Source organism: Mauremys reevesii, linkage group 9 (assembly GCF_016161935.1).
Source record: "Mauremys reevesii isolate NIE-2019 linkage group 9, ASM1616193v1, whole genome shotgun sequence".
NCBI classification, from domain to species: Eukaryota; Metazoa; Chordata; order Testudines; family Geoemydidae; genus Mauremys; species Mauremys reevesii.
The window spans coordinates 42,001,478-42,015,696 of record NC_052631.1 but is presented as its reverse complement, the minus strand read 5'-3'; the positions used below and the strand labels follow the sequence as shown (position 1 = coordinate 42,015,696).

Genomic DNA, 14,219 nt, shown 5'->3' with positions numbered 1-14,219 from the left:
CTGCTACTCTGAAAACTATTCTGCATGTCCCTTTTGAGAGATGGCTTCCTCTTCAGTGGGCATGGACAATAACAGCCGTGTTCTACTGGAACCAAAATAACATTGGTCACTAGTGGGTGGCTCAGGAATGCAAGAGACAGGAATGTCATGGGAGCTGGTCCCAGCCAAAGGAGGGAATTCATGTCCAGATGAAATAACTGAATAACCATTAACCTCAGTGTGTTCAGAAAATACACAAAGCCCATCTCTTCCACTTAGCTTTCCTGCAACAGTTTCTTCTCCAACATGTAGACAGACACACACCCCACCCACACAAACCACTAAAAAAAAAATCCAACTACTAAACTTGTCAAGCTATTTTGCCTACAGGTAGGGAAAGGAGAGAGTGCTGTTATTTCTAAATACTTGGGAAGCATTCAAATGCCACAATGACAGGAGCCATATAAGTACTGAGATAGAAATCTCTAATAAGCATTTCTATCTCAGCTACTTACTCCAGCTGTAATAATGCACGGTCATGAATGTAATAGTCAGAGAAAAATAATGAGAGAGAGAGGTTTCAACAAGATATAACATGATGTATTTTGATTATAGTTTATAACATAGGCTTAGAGAACCACAGGACTTTTATACCAGCAGAGACTACTCTCTGATATAATACTTAGAAATCTTTGTAGGGTGGAAAATACCAAAGAAACCCATCACAGCAGCATTCAAGTTTAAAAAGAGGAGCCTAGTTAAATGGAAATTAAAAGGAAGAGTTACAAGAGTGAAATGCCTGCAAGCTGCCTGGAAACTTTTTAAAAACATCACAATAGACTCAAACTATATGTATACCCAAAATAAAATAAAAATAGTAAGAGTACCAAAAAACCACCACCATGGCTAAGCAAAGTAAAACAGGCAGCTAGAGACAAAAAAGCATCCTTTAAACTTTGGAAGGCAAATCAAACTGAAGAAACTAGAACAGAGCATAAACTCTGGCAAGTCAAGTGTAAAAGTATAATTAGGCAGTCCAACAAATTTGAAGAGCAACTAGCAAAAGATTCAAAACTAACAGCAATATTTTTTAAGTACATCAGAAGCAGGAAGCCTGCCAAACAACCAGCAAGGCCATTGGACAACTGAGGTACTAAAGGAGCACTCAAGGAAGACAAGGCCATTGCAGACAAGCTAAATAAATTCTTTGCCTCGGTCTTCACTGCACAGTACGTGAGGGAGATTCCCACACATGTGTGATTCATTGTAGATGACAAATCTGAGGAATTGTCATAGATTGAGGTCAATAGAGGAGATTTTGGAACAAATTGATAAATTAAACAGTAATGAGTCACTGTATGAGTCACTCACCTCTCGTGAGCGTCCCCTGGCCAAGCGCATGTGCCTGCACACACTCTCTGTTTGTGGTGGGTCTTCAGTTACTCAGCCCTCCAGCCAAGTCATACACAGTCTGTCTGACAGCTATAAGCAACAAGTCCAACAGGGGCCTCTCTAAGTGCCCTCTGTGATGTCTCTCTCAGTTTGTCCCTGCTCCGGAATAAAGCAGTACCCCAGGGCTCCTTCCCTGGAGGCAGTGTCTTCGCCCTCTCAGGGCCTTTCTGGCTCCAGCTCTTCAGCTGGGCAACTACAGTTCCCCTTCTGGGTTGTCTCAAAGTCCAGGCCACTTTCCCAGTGGTTGGTGATGATGGGGGAGGGGACCCAGTCCCACCTTCTACTCCGGGTCCCAGCCCAGGGACCCTATAGATAGCAGCTGTCCACAATGGCCCTTTAAATAAAGTGTGTTACTGCTATAATTCCCTGGGCCACTTCCCCACAGCTCCTGCGCATTCTTCCCCCTTACCTCAGGGCATTGTCCTTGTGGAGTCCCAGCAGCCAGCCTGGTGCACCATCCACTCTCCTCCAGCTCTAGCAAGGAACTGAACTCGCTCTGGCCCTGCAGCTCTTCTCATACTAACCTGCTGGGCCCTGATTGGCTGCTTCACACACAGCCACTTTAGGCATCTTGGAGGACCTCTCTACTGCCCTTTTCTGGGGTGGGGTGTGGCAGGACCTCAGGGCTAGTCCACTCCGTCACAGTCACCAAGACTAGATGGTATTCACCCGAGAGTTCTGAAGGAACTCACATATGAAATTGCAGAACTACTAACTGTGGTATCACTATCGCTACAATCAGCCTCTGTATGAGATGGGTGGAGGATAACTAATGCTACATCCATTTTTTAAAAGGCTCCAGAGGCGATCCTGGCAATTACAGCCTGGTAAACCTCACTTCAGTACCAGACAAACTCACTGAAACTATAATAAAGAACAGAATTATCAGACATAGATGAACATGATCTGTTGTGGAACACTTTCAACATGGCTTTTGTAAAGGGAAATCACGCCTCTCCAATCTATTAGAATTCTCTCAGGGAGTCAAACAAATATGGACAAGGGTGATCCAGTGGATATAGTATACTTAGACTGTCAGAAAGCCTTTGACAAGGTCCCTCACCAAAGGCTCTTAAGCAAAATAAGAAACCAAGAGATAAAAAAAGAAGGTCCTTTAATGGACTGGTTAAAAGATGGGGGAACGGGTAGGATTAATTTTTATTTTATTTTATTTTTTTATTTTTATTTTTATTTTATTTTTTACAGTGGAGAGAAGTAAACATCAGTGTTCCCCAAGGATCTATACTGGTACCTGTGCCGTTCAACATATTCATAAATGATCTGGAAAAGGGAGTAAACAGTGAGGTAGCGAAGTTAGCAGACGATACCAAATTACCCAAGACAGTTAAGTCCAAAGCAGACGGTGAAGAATTACAAAGGGATCTCACAACACCGAGTGACTGGCAGATAAAAACAAAACAAAACAGTAGATGAAATTCAATGTTGATAAATGCAAAGTAATACACATTGGAAAACATAATCCAGGGTCTTAAGTAGCTGCTACCACTCAAGAAAGATCTTGGGAGTCACTGTGGATAGTTCTTTGCAAACATCCACTCAATGTGCAGCTTCAGTCAAAAATAACTAAGACAATGTTAGGAACCATTAGGAAATGGATAGGTAATAAGACAGAAAATATCATAATGCCACTATATAAATCTATGATATGCTGTTAGCCAAGATGGTCAGGATGCAACCAAATGCACTGGGTGTCCCTAAACCTCTGACTGATAGAAGCTGGAACTGGATGGCAGAGAATGGCTCACCGGAAAATCGCCCTGCTCTGTTCATTTCCTCTGATGCATCTTGCACCGGCCACTGTCGGATGACAGGATACTGAGCTAAATGGACCATTGGTCTGACCCAGTATGAACATTCTTATGTTCTTATGAAATACTGTTTCAGACAGACTGGCAGAGAGCTTACTGCATCTCAAAAGGAATGTCTCAAACTTTAAAAAGAAAAAAAAATCACTCTCAAGTGCCCTGGGAGGCAGGGGGGAGGCAGCTGGATCAGTATGTTCCATATAGAGATAAGCTTACTGCCTCTTTCTCACATTCTTTCCATTCATGCTTATTAAAATTACTATCGCTTTTTGAGACACTCAACTAGATCCCCATGCTTTGCCACAATGCTTATTGCACTACCAACTTTTCAAGGGGAAAGGTACAGTGAGGAAGGGAGGTAAATGAAAGATCCATTTTCATGCTAGAAACACACCTATTTACAATTTTGTATTGACTTGGAATCCTGTTCAGTTTTTAAAAAAATGTACTCAGCTTGAGGGTTCACTTTTAAGAAACCAAAATTCACAGGCTCAGAAAGCCTCCAACACCTCAGCCTACATCTCATTTGCTGAAAGAGATTCCCACATTTCTAACCCCAGTATTATTTAGCACTTCTGTTAGAAATAGCTATTTTACCAACTTTTTTCTCCTCCAGTTTTAGCAGCAGCCTATATTATCCTTGATTAGAATATCCAGCAATAATGTCTAAAATCCAATTAAGATCCTATCATTCCAGAAGAGTGGATCCTGCAGGAAATAGTTGCCATTTCTCAAACAATGCCTTCCCAATCCTCCCACCTCTGCCCCTTTCCCCTCCCCCCAATACACTGGAAAGCTGATAACCAGGGACCATGATTCTTTTAAAATGTCAGATTCTGGTCTCATGACCAATGCAGCAAAATGAAGAGAAAGTTCTTTCAGCCCTGTTGGATATGTAAGACTTGGGGATAGAGAAAAAACAAAACCAAACATCTTCAAAGCAACATCTAATTTAATTTAAGTACAAACAACTTCAGAAACTTGAACTCTTGACTCTAATGCTTGTAAACAAAATTAGATGAACATACTCAAAATAAATCTACTTAGATGTCACATGCTTGTGTTACTGTCTCTACTATCATATGATGTTTATTTACATCCCCTCTTCTTTGCTCCCCAAGTTGGGGCTAAGAGATGTGCACTCAGTACACTTGCACTGGGTTCGATCTCAGAGGGCCCCCTGACCACCCACTCTAAGTGGGTGGCATTGCAACCTGGCATACAGGGTCAAAGCGCTGCTCAGGTTTGGCCTGGCCACCCCTCTGCCATGATGGTGCGGCAGACAGGCCAAATTTGAGTGAGTGCGATTGTGACCTGGCATATGGGGTCAGAGCATTAAGATTTGACTTGGCTGAACCTGCATCATGACAGGTGGGTGCCAGGCCAAATTTGAGTGAAGGGGTGGAGGAACTGGGGGAGGGCAATTTCTGTAGTGCACAGGGCCCCTAAATTCTTTAACCCAGCACTGTTGTTCCACAAGCCATCCTGCATGGAAGTCACACACCAGAGCCCTATTCTCACTATATGAGGGCTGGAACCATATTATCAGAATGACTTTGGCTAAACACTGTGTAACTGCTAGTTTAGACCTGGTGTTGTGCAGCTTTTACAAGCAGGCAAAGCACAGTCCATTCCCATGTAGCCTCTAGGTTATCTTGTGCCACAGAAAATGTTGTATTAATTTAGATGGAAAATATGAGCTAAAGGTGTTAACCCAGTTACTGTTGAACATTAAAACAGTATTAAATAAGGCCTAGCGCTTGGTATGCAGAGACCTCAGCCTGTGTAGTACCATGGCAAACACACCATTAAAATTCCTGTTAACCTTTTATTAAAGATACAGAAAAGAAGGAAAACCAGTTAAAGCATTTGAAATGTAAAGCATTAAGCAAGGCATGCATTTTAACAACATTTCTTGTTCCCTTTCTCTTCAGCTGCAGAGCATTTCAGAAGGAAAACAAACCCTTGTTTGACAGTCTCTTAGATGGCATTAAAGATGGTAATAACTAGGTAAGCGAAGAAATCAGTTGAGATGGACTACAGCTGCTGTTAAAATCCAATCCTGTTTTATCTGTGGTAGTAATTATGAGTCAGCTGGAGCCAGTAAGGGTGGCAAAGTCATCTGGATCCCTCTCTCTAGCCTCAAGTCATCAAGATACCTCTCAGGATCAGGCTGATAAAGACTCAGGGTTGCAGGAGACACGCAGGGGGATGGCATGCATGATGGTGAAGCTTGCTCCAGTAGCCTCTGTCTGTTCTTTCATTCTGGGTTTTTTTCCTTTTGTTTTTCCTCACAAAATCTCTTCCTTTTAAGAAACCACAAAGGGAGTGATGGGTGGAACAATCTATCCCTTCATTATTCTGTCCATTTGTTAGGGCTAATTCCGACATACCAATTTTGCCTTATTAATTTACAACTCCACATCTCCTGTTTTTAACAAGCATAATTTCAACAGTCCTTGAATCATATCAACTTGGCCTTTTTGTTTTGACTAATACAGTTATTTTATCTCCCTTTTGTACCTTTTCCCATCGACATCTGTTATTTAGGTTGTTGAAAGATCTTAAGAAATTTTACAGTACAGCTGAGTTCAGGTAAACTCATAGTCGCAATTTGCACAACATACCCTAGCACTTAGTGCCACCTGCACCAGAATCACATTGACAAGCACTTATAGACTCATAGACTTTAAGGTCAGAAGGAACCATTATGATCATCTAGTCTGACCTCCTGCACAATGCAGGCCACAGAATCTCACCCATCCACTCCTGTAACAAACCCCTAACCTATGTCTGAGTTATTGAAGTCCTCAAATTGTGGTTTGAAGACCTCAAGCTGCAGAGAATCCTCCAGCAAGTGACCCGTGCCCCATGCTGCAGAGGAATTCTGCCAACGTGGCTTGGACAGTGCTCTTTTGAGTCTTCATTGTAGGCATATACGAAAGGAGAAACCTCTTCCTGACATAGAAATAACTTCTATAATAATTGGAGAGATCAAGAGAAGTGCAGGTTGAGAAAAGCTATTATGTTTAAACATATCTTTGCCACCTCTACTTTAAACACAGATCGCCAAGAAAACAAGGGATGTTGGCTACATGTAGCAGAAATCACAGACCCTTGGGAACACAATGCCCCTGCACATCACATATGAACATAAGAACGGCCGTACCAGGTCAGACCAAAGGTCCATCTAGCCCAGTATCTGTCTACCGACAGTGGCCAATGCCAGGTGCCCCAGAGGAAGTGGACCTAATGATCAAGTGATCTCTCTCCTGCCATCCATCTCCATCCTCTGACAAACAGAGGCTAGGGACACCATTCCTTACCCATCCTGGCTAATAGCCTTTTACGGACTTAACCACCATGAATTTATCCAGTTCTCTTTTAAATGCTGCTATAGTCCTAGCCTTCACAACCTCCTCAGGTAAGGAGTTCCACAAGTTGACTGTGCGCTGCATGAAGAATAACTTCCTTTTATTTGTTTTAAATCTGCTGCCTATTAATTTCATTTGGTGACCCCTAGTTCTTGTATTATGGGAATAAGTAAATAACTTTTCCTTATCCACTTTCTCCACATATGAAACTCAGCCACCCTCAGAGGAGCAACTTTATAAACCTCAGATGAACCTCTAATCTGAGAGAGACAGAGTCACTGGTAAGTTCAGGGAAAGAGCCAGATCCAACTCTCCCTGTCTGGAGCATGAAGGAAAAACAGAAAGGAGAAGAAACCAGAGTGGATGTGGTGGCTTGATGTTCAGTCCCCGCATTAGGAGACACTGCTCACCTCACGCTGTGGCACAGAGGACCTAACCTTCCGCATTTCAAAGTGACCTTTTGCTTTTTACGGGAAATTTGATTATGGCAGTTACTGAAGTAGGGGAGGGTCATTATTGTGGGAGTGATGAAATACAGTGCACCCAGGAAGAAAATCCCCAAGGCCCCATAATTGCCAGAAAAGGAATTTAGGCCTTTTTACACTGTTAACTCCTTTAGAGCCAGGTAACTCATGCTCACAGTAAGTACTCGCAGTTACTCCAACAGTCAGACCTATTCTTCTTGTGCTGGTTGTAATCATCATCAGAGCTGTTACAGTGGATGCTAGCAACTCTGCAGGGAGAAAATCAGGATGCCACAAAAGGAAGGTCCATCTGATATGAGGGAGGCCACACAAAAAAAAGGAAGGATTTAGGCTCCATCAAGGGATGCAGGATGATCACAGGGCAGCAGACACGGCCACGCAATAAGCACTTTCAGCATCACACAGCGATGAACAGAATAGCCATGACTCAAAGCCCACTGAAGAGAACAGAAAGATTCCCATTGGCTTCAATGGACTTTGGACCAGGTTCAAGATGAAAAGCATGAATACCAATTCAAAATTTTAGGTCCCAATCCTGCTCCAATTAAATCAATGGCAAAATTTCCATTTGATTTCAATAGGAAAGGGATGAGGCTGCTAGCTCTTCCAATGCTGGATAATTCCCTACACCCACACCAAGTTAACACATTGCCCATTTTGTGGCAGCAAGTTTTTTTTTTTAAACATTTAAAAATTTCCCCTTCCTTAATTACTTCCAGCTGTATCCCCCTCTGACATCCCCAGCTCCCTCAGTCCATGCTAAGTATTTCTGCTCCCTCTCTGTGTTTACAAATATTTGAAAGGTGTTGATGAATATCTCACAGATCTAATCATTATTTAACAATGCTCTTCAATCTTTCATCTTAAATCAATCCCTCAAGCCCCTGATCATTTTATGACTCCTTTCTGCATTCCCTTCAATTGGCCTCTGTCTCCCTGGGAAATTAAAAGCCCACAGCTGAACACAGTATTCCAAGTGCAGTCTTACCAGAGCCATACTAAGCACTATTGCAGTACTGCTTGCTGACACCCAACACTACATTTGCTGGACGTGGCATTTTGCTTCACACTCAGCAGAGTGGGGAGCTCAGCCATAGTTTCTGACCAAAGGCAACTGAACTGCAACCAGGCAAAAAGAGGGCTGGAAATTAGGAATACCTTCTTCCAATAGGGTTGCCAGGTGTCTGGTTACCGACTGGAACGCCCAGTCAAAAAAAGACCCTGGTCGCTCCAGTCAGCACCGCTAACTGGGCTGTTAAAAGTCCGGTCGGTGGCACAGCAGGACTACATTAGGCTCCGTACCTGCTGTGGCTCCATGCGGCTCCTAGAGGCAGCAGCATGTCCCCCCTCTGGCTCCTACATGTAGGGACAACCAGGGGGCTCCATGCGCTACCCCCTGCCCCAAGTGCCGGCTGTAGCTCCCATTAGCCACTATTCCCAGCCAATGGGAGCTGCAGGGGCAGCGCCTGCAAATGGGGCAGCACACAGAGCCACCTGGCCATGCCTCTGCATAGGAGCAGGAGAGGGGACATGTCGCTGCTTCCAGGAGCTGCTAGACATAAGTGCCGCCCAGAGCCTGCATCCCTCACCCCCTCCTGCACCCCAAACCCCTGCCCCAGCCCTGATCCCCCACCCACAAACCCCTCGACCTGTGCCCGGAGCACCCTCCTGCACCCCCAACCCCTCATCCCCAGCCCCACCTCAGAGCTCACACCCCCAGCCCTCACTCCTGGCACCCCAACCTCCTGCCCCCACAACCTCCTGCAATAGCCCTGATCCCCATCCCGCCCTCCGAACCCCTCAATCCCAGCCTGGAGCACCCTCCTACATCCCAAACCACTCATCCCCAGCCCAACCCCATAGCCTCAGCCCTGAGTCCCCTCCCATACACTGAACCCCTCGGCTCCACCCTCCAGCCCGGCGCCCCCTCCCACATCCAGAGCCAGAGCCCTCACCCACTCCTGCACCCCAACCCCCTGAGCCAGCCCAGTGAAAATGAGCAAGTGAGGGAGGGTGGGGAGAGCGAGGGAGGGAGGGAGGGATGGATTGAGCAGGGGGTGGGACAGGGCAAGGGTGTTCGGTTTTGTGTGAGTCGAAAGTTGGCAACCCTATCTTCCAAACCCCCTTATCCCACTTTCCCATAAGAGATTTTTAAGAAACCCCTTACTCCAGATCTTGCACCATCCTTGTAGAATAGTTACCCATTACTACTGGGGTGGAGAGCTGAGGCCATCACAGGTTAGGTCTGTTAATCTTGAGTGCCTTTTTAAAGGCTGTCTAAACAAATCTTTTGACTTTACCTGTGTGTCATGATCATACACAAATAAAAGACAATAAGCTGTTTTGTCATCAGTGTATTTGAAAATATCTGCATATATAACTGTACTTTTCCACTTCAAAATCAATCTTGTAGCCTGATTAAAACTCATACTGAAAGCAGTTAAGTATGTTGAAATATATTTTAATAAAAGATAATACAAGTCATTCCGCTGACTACATAACCCCAAAGACTATTGAATCCACACTCAGCAAGGCTGTTAATAGTCTTCCAGGTTGTGTTAATGAAAAGTAGATTGTTTTCACTACGAAATATTCAAATATTGTGATTGCCTCAAAATTATGTGGACTTTCTGATTGAGTTCGAATTACAGTGTCTCTCCAAATGAAACCAATCACCTCAACTGTGCAGCATTGTACTTCCCTGCTGCATCACTTGGGCCTGCTGTCAGACTCCTCCTTTACTAACTTTTTATAATTAGGGGTCTCCCAAATTCATAGCCGTGAAAATTGCATCACAAACTATGAAATCTAGTCTCCCCCAGGAAATCTAGTATCCAGCCACCCAGATCTGAAGACAGAGTGGACAGTGGTGGCTACTGGCCCAGCGCCCAGCTCTGAAGGCAGCACCGCCGAAAGCAGCAGTGCAGAAGAAAGGGCAGGAATACCATGGCTCCCCTACTCCTTCCCCTATTGAATGAGAAACCCCACTGAGTAAGTAAAAGTTGTTCTGTTATACAACTTACTCACACAAAGAAATATGTCTCCCTTTTGGTCCAGTTAGCATGAATTACACACACACACACACACGATAATATCAATAAATATCTAATCCTAGTCTGGAAAGTGACATCATAAAAATACCACTCTCTCACATGCTTCCTATGTGCATTCATTGTCAGTGACTTGGTGCTGCTAACTTTCAATTTGATCACAAATCTTGCAATATTTGGTGTTTTTCTTAAAGCTCCAACTGCTGGACTCCAGAGACTACTCAATTCCCAGCTTTCATTTTTAAAAACGGTATATTTCTTTGGGGCTGGAGGAAAAAAATAAAGCTTGAAAACATGACCCAAGTGCATTCTAAAGACTCAGAAACCAAAAGGCAAAGAAGAATGACCCAACATTCGTTTGTGTTTCAAATCTCACGATCTAAGCCAACTTCATGATTTTTGAATGCTTGGCGTTGGTAACACTGCTGAACGAAGTACGTTTTTGCTACTTTTTAACTCCTCTTTTCAAAAGACCAGAGGGAGGGAAGATGGAGCCTATTCTGACTTATGCAACATCAGTAAAATTCTTAACTAAGTTCCAGTTGTAGAAATCTTTATTACAGATGACATGCAAGCCAAAAGAGACCCGCATGATTTTCCAATTCTAGGTGGAGTTTTCAGGGTTGAAAGTTGGAGGGAGAAGGAGAAAGAGAAAAAACCCTGAGCAAATTGGATCCAAAAATCAAGGAGAGACCATAAATGGTGATACTTTATATTAAGGTTCCATTTATAAATAGCTTATAAAGGGTTAATGATTAATAGATGTTTTAAGCCTGTTACACAGACACTAGCAATATGTTTTATGTACAGTTATAAGCACATCAGTAGGGGGTGTTAGAGAAGATCACGGTTTTGATCAACCTATTGACCTGCTGGACTCTAAAAATTAAACAATTTATTAAACCACCTATTATTAATCCTTTATAAATGGAACCTTCATAGAGAATTGCACAATCCCGTTCTGGCAGACACTTCCCAGAGCCAGAATGCACTTCAGAACAACCAGCTTGGTATCAACAACATGGATACATCACAATTTTTCTCAACACAGTGGGATATCAGAATGTAATAAATAATCAAACTTTGCACACACTTTCAGGGACTTGTGAAGGGATGTAAAATGTTGTTTAAATGCCACCATCTGTTTCACAAGCATTTTAAATCAGATAGTGTTGTCAGTTAAGCTGGCCCTGATCCTGTAAGTTGTTCAGTTCAGGCAGACGCTCCACATGCACACCTGCATGGACCTTCATTAACTTCAAGTGGGGGTCCACCCCCAAAGAACACCTTGCAGGATGAGCTCGTAACAGTTCATGTGATTTGAGGAGCACTTAGATTCCTATCCATATGTGACAATATTGACCTCTTCATCTAGGAATAGTTCTTCATTCCGATTGAGAGGTACCATATACACAGCCACTAGCATGCCAATAAGCACTGCCAATTACAGCATTCCTTGGTTGGGACACATCAGCATCAATTAGATCCCAGGATCCCAAGAACAACCTAGTACCCCCAGGAGGTAATAATACCCCCAAAACACCTCTGTACCTGGCAGGATCCCAATCTCCACAGGGCTCCCTCCTCCCCGCTTAGCAGATACCTCCCTTTGTGTCCCTCCCACTAGTCACCTCTGTGCAAGACCTTTTCCTTTCTCAATCATCCATCACCGAAAGTAAATCAAAGCCAGCAAAGTAAATTCAAGTTGGGAACATCAACTCCTATCTTGGAAAAAGTGAATAATCTGAGCACAATTGTGCCATGCTCTTAGTTACACTTTATCACCACTTCATTCTCCTGGTTCCTAATCTTTCCAAGATCCCGGAATTTCCTCAAGACCTCAGATTTTCATTTCTCCCACTCTCTTCTCCATGCTAATGATGAACTTCAATCAAAAGACATTTTCATTTGATCATCATCCTGGAACAATTAGCCCCAGATCACCTCCACCCAAGCGAATGCCTAGGGCCAAAAGGCGTTATTTGCTGCAATATTTGTATTTATTGGTCTCATCTTGTATTTTTATTGCCCAAGCAGGACCACTCCCTACAATAGTATGCCCAGCTGCCTCTCAATATGCCCATTTCTCACCCTAGGACAAACCAATGTCTACAATGCCATACAGCTTTGTTCTTTTACGGCATCTGCTCATGCAAGAAAATCACAAGCAGTAGCTATGCTGAGCCCTTCCACTCCCCTCTCCCCCACCCCCGCAAAAAAAAAAAAAAAAAAAAAAAGCAGCTTACAGAGAATTCACATCAGGTCTAACTTGGTGTGGGCAGGGAGGTGAAAAATGGGTATAATTAATATTAAAAGCTGCCCAATGCTTCTGTTTTTCCTTTGCTACCATCAAGCGAACACTGGATATCTCCCCCTCTCACAACCCAGCTTGTCCCCGATTGAGCAGTACAATTATAATCTTGTACCTATGTCATAACAATCTGTTGCCCTGGAACTGGATGATGTCATATAATGCTGAATTTGTGACTTCAGGAACAGGTAGGAAAGAATGGGCCCTTGTTTCAATGGGCAGCCCTTTAACAGCAAACATAAGTGAGGCCAGCTATGGGGGTGGGGTGAACACATGTCAGGTAAACGAGTCCAGATGTCCCAGTAACAAGTCAACAGTGTGCCAAGATCTGCTGATGTCTTTTTAATTCCAAATCAATCCAGCATCCAGACAAAGGGGGCTGCAGTTCACAAGAGTCAGGGGCAGTTTCCTAAATAACAGGGACAAAGCTGTCCCCACCCAGGGACTCAGCAGGCTATCTCGACATGGGTTTGGGGTGGCTGAAGGAGGAAGAGATCTCCCCATACAGACTCAGCTATATAGAAACAAACTAACAGAAAAATCCCAAATGGTAAACAGGGCTCTGCTTGCTCAAATCTGGCTGTTTTATTTATGTTCCAGGCAGGCTTTGGAGGGAAATGACAGCCACTCCTTCTAGGTAGGAGGGAAAACGTGCAAGTGAAAGATCAACAAGAAGAACGCAGACCAGAGGAGTGGAATGATATCGAGGAAGTCTAAAACTAAGCAAAAGCAGGCACCAGAGCCATCGCAACATCATTTCTTGGTTCCCTGACACCACCAGGGCACTACTGCCCAGGGGATGGAAGAGGGAAACCGCCTTCGCAAGCAGGATTTCACTTTAAAAACCTCTGTAGCAAAATAAGAGACTTACAAACCAGAGCAGGAGGCACTGCACATTTTTTTCCCAGTCAGCATGTGCTCTCTGTGCCCCAGCTCGCTGCTCTTTTCTCTCCAGCTCTGGGGCCTAAAATGACCCCAAAGGCCCCGTGGCCACCCAGACTAGCCATGCACAATGGGGGGGAGTGAGGGGGAGACGCTCAGGGCTCCCCAGATTCACAATACATTGAGGAAGCAAGCACAGATACATTCAGTAGAGCCCGCCCACCCCAAATAAAAACAAACACAGGACTCAGAGTGGGTTGGGACCCGGGTAGGGGATAGGATAACATATCTGGACACCTACACACACCCAGCTCATGGCAGGGGACAGTAGGGGGGGCTGCCCTGTCTGGAGCCCCCAGCCCCAGGCTCACCGGGCATGGGGGGGGGGCGGAGTGTGGGGGCGCTGCCCTGTCTGGAGCCCCCAGCCCCAGGCTCACCGTGCATGGGGGGGGCGGAGTGTGGGGGCGCTGCCCTGTCTGGAGCCCCCAGCCCCACCGTGCATGGAGAGGGCAGTAGTGTGGGGGCGCTGCCCTGCCTGGAGCCCCCCGCCCCAGGCTCACCGTGCATGGGGGGGGGGGGCGGAGTGTGGGGGCGCTGCCCTGTCTGGAGCCCCCAGCCCCACCGTGCATGGAGAGGGCAGTAGTGTGGGGGCGCTGCCCTGCCTGGAGCCCCCCGCCCCAGGCTCACCGTGCATGGGGGGGCGGTCAGTAGTGGGGGGGGGCGCTGCCATGTCTAGAGCCCCCAGCCCCAGGCTCACCGTGCACGGGGGAGCCCCATACCCCAAGGCACGGGCCGCCCGCAGAGCGGCCACCCTGCCTCCCCTGGCACCGCGGCGGCTGGAGGCGCGCTGCACCCTGCTG

General features: G+C 45.3%; 1 protein-coding gene and 1 long non-coding RNA gene across 2 annotated transcripts in view; one reads left to right on the top strand and one right to left on the bottom strand.

Annotated features, from left to right (window-relative positions):
- Window positions 1-14,219, bottom strand: part of ITM2C (integral membrane protein 2C) — a 51,247-nt gene that overhangs the window by 36,522 nt on the left and 506 nt on the right. The gene's annotated exons all lie outside the window — the stretch shown is intronic.
- Window positions 12,670-13,356, top strand: LOC120372454. The gene is made up of 2 exons (XR_005584976.1): window positions 12,670-12,757; window positions 13,078-13,356. It is a non-coding gene; the product is annotated as an uncharacterized LOC120372454 (long non-coding RNA).